Genomic DNA, 3408 nt, shown 5'->3' with positions numbered 1-3408 from the left:
TGGAATGTGGGCCATGCATTATTGCTTGAAAGGGTCTGCATTTGCTCACCCAATCTCACCAATCCTCTCAGTCCCAAGTGTCCAGCCTTATGCCACATCCTGCTGTCATTGTAGATAGGGTTTTTCCAGGTTTCCTCCGACACCCTGAAGGAATTTTAAGGATTTCCCTGTTTTTTGGTTTTGCTTTTGAAATTCCTTTTTATAGTGGGTGTGAGCTGATTCTCGCTGCCATGTTTATGCCACTCTAGACACACTTGATTCCCTTATGGAGTCATATCAATACATAGGTTTTAAGATTCTTACTAGTCAGATATATTCCTCTGCGGGAAATATGGGGTTTTGAGTCTCTTTCACTGAGGAAGGTGTAGGTCTTGTCTATTCCAAAGTTCGTTTTTGGAACGGTCCCTGTGCTTATATCAAACTCTGGTTTTATGCATCACCCCACCTCTCCATCCCCTTAATTCAGGCATAAGAGTGTTTTCTAAATGTGAGAACATGTTCTCTTTCCTAACTCAGTTCACATGTAGCCATGTTTACAGGATCTTCATAAGTGATATCTTATGATAAGTTTCTTTTTCTGTGTGACTTATTTCACTTAGAATCTTCGTACCTGAATCCACTCACTTTGCTGCTACTGGTCTTATGACATTGATTTCATGGCTGAGGGATATTCCATCGTACGTAAGTACCACAATGTTTTGAACCATTTTTATATTTCCTGGGATATTTAAGGTGTACCCAAGTTGAGGTTCTTGTAGTCAGTGCAGCCCGAAATTTGGAGGTGGCTCTTTCTTATTGATTTTCAGTTTTCCCAAGGTATATTCCCTAGACTGGAAGTGGCCTTGGCTCTGTAGCTCTGTTGTTTACTTGTTTTAGGGAACACAATGCACTCCTCCAGTGAGGCAGTTGGCAATTTACATCCCACCCATCAGCATAACAAGGCTCCCAGTTCTCCAGGGCCTGTCTTGCCTTTCTGGTTTTTACACATTTTGTGGATTTCCCTTTTGACCGGTGGGAAATGATACTTCTTTGTAGTGCAGATTTGCATTGCCCGCTTGTTTGCTTGGCCAATAAGGGTGTATGCGTTTTCTCCTGAATATATTCAGGAGAAAACTCATACGCCATTTTTGTCCAATTGCACCATTGTCCAAGTTGTGCCACTCTTCCTGTGCTTTACAGGCGATTCCAAGGTACCTCTTGAAATCTGTTTCCTGCTATTTTGCCTCGCTTTCAAGTCCGCCTCGTTGACTTCCCTCAACAGATTTTTGGACGATAGTTGTCCTTTATCACTCTGCCAGTTTGTGAATTGCTGTGCCCCTGAGCTCCATTTCTCAACTCGTTTTTTGTGAGCTGAACGCAAGTCCAAAATTTTGGATCATGTCCTATACTGGTTCCCGGTGGGTGGCTGAGACTTTGGTTAATTCTTCTTCCTGCCGGGAAATTAGAGTGACATGTGCCCGTCCAAATGCCTAACAGCTACTCTCTCATGGGTTCTCCCTCGTCCCTTCCATCCTCTGCCAAATTGGGAACCTGTGCAAACCAGGAAGTTAAAGGGCCTGCCTCTCCAAGATGGGAGATTGATAGTAAGGCATTTGGAAAGTCAAAATGGAGCACCAGGAGAGGGACTATTCGTTGAGTTTTAGAAACCTTTCGTATTCACAGTGTGTACATTCTCTAGGTTTCCTGTACATGTTATAGCTGTAGTAATATTCCCTTGAACCTGGAGAGTTGGGACCCATGGAATGGGGGCCATGCATTATTGCTTGAAAGGGTCTGCATTTGCTCACCCAATCTCACCAATCCTCTCAGTCCCAAGTGTCCAGCCTTATGCCACATCCAGCTCTCATTATACATAGGGTCTTTCCAGGTTTCCTCAGACACACTGAAGGAATTGTAAAGAATTTCCCTGTTTTTTGGGTTTGCTTTTGAAATTCCTTTTTAGAGTGGGTTTGAGCTGATTCTCGCTGTCATGTTTATGCCACTGTAGACACACTTGATTCCCTTATGGAGACATATCAATACATAGGTTTTAAGATTCTTACTAGTCAGATATATTCCTCTGTGGGAAATATGGAGTTTTGATTCTCTTTCACTGAGGAAGGTGTAGGTCTTGTCTATTCCAAAGTTGGTTTTGGAAACGGTCCCTGTGCTTATATCAAACTCTGGTTTTATGCATCACCCCACCTCTCCTTCCCCTTTATGCAGGCATAAGAGTGTTTTCTAAATGTGAGACTCTGTTCTCTTTCCTAACTCAGTTCACGTGTAGCCATGTTTACAGGATCTTCATAAGTGATATCTTATGATAAGTTTCTTTTTCTGTGTGACTTATTTCACTTAGAATCTTCGTACCTGAATCCACTCACTTTGCTGCTACTGGTCTTATGACATTGATTTCATGGCTGAGGGATATTCCATCGTACGTAAGTACCACAATGTTTTGAACCATTTTTATATTTCCTGGGATATTTAAGGTGTACCCAAGTTGAGGTTCTTGTAGTCAGTGCAGCCCTAAATTTGGAGGTGGCTCTTTCTTATTGATTTTCAGTTTTCCCAAGGTATATTCCCTAGACTGGAAGTGGCCTTGGCTCTGTAGCTCTGTTGTTTACTTGTTTTAGGGAACACAATGCACTCCTCCAGTGAGGCAGTTGGCAATTTACATCCCACCCATCAGCATAACAAGGCTCCCAGTTCTCCAGGGCCTGTCTTGCCTTTCTGGTTTTTACACATTTTGTGGATTTCCCTTTTGACCGGTGGGAAATGATACTTCTTTGTAGTGCAGATTTGCATTGCCCGCTTGTTTGCTTGGCCAATAAGGGTGTATGCGTTTTCTCCTGAATATATTCAGGAGAAAACGCATACGCCCTTTTTGTCCAAGTGCACCATTGTCCAAGTTGTGCCCCTCTTCCTGTGCTTTACAGGCGATTCCAAGGTATCTCTTGAAATCTGTTTCCTGCTATTTTGCCTCGCTTTCAAGTCCGCCTCGTTGACTTCCCTCAACAGATTTTTGGACGATAGTTGTCCTTTATCACTCTGCCAGTTTGTGAATTGCTGTGCCCCTGAGCTCCATTTCTCAACTCGTTTTTTGTGAGCTGAACGCAAGTCCAAAATTTTGGATCATGTCCTATACTGGTTCCCGGTGGGTGGCTGAGACTTTGGTTAATTCTTCTTCCTGCCGGGAAATTAGAGTGACATGTGCCCGTCCAAATGCCTAACAGCTACTCTCTCATGGGTTCTCCCTCGTCCCTTCCATCCTCTGCCAAATTGGGAACCTGTGCAAACCAGGAGGTTAAAGGGCCTGTCTCTCCAAGTTGGGCGATTGATAGTAAGGCATTTGGAAAGTCAAACTGGAACACCAGGAGAGGGACTATTCGTTGAGTTTTAGAAACCTTTCGTATTCACAGTGTGTAC

This window comes from Mesoplodon densirostris, unplaced genomic scaffold (assembly GCF_025265405.1).
Source record: "Mesoplodon densirostris isolate mMesDen1 unplaced genomic scaffold, mMesDen1 primary haplotype scaffold_37, whole genome shotgun sequence".
Taxonomy (NCBI): domain Eukaryota; kingdom Metazoa; phylum Chordata; class Mammalia; order Artiodactyla; family Ziphiidae; genus Mesoplodon; species Mesoplodon densirostris.
This window is presented reverse-complemented; position numbering follows the sequence as displayed.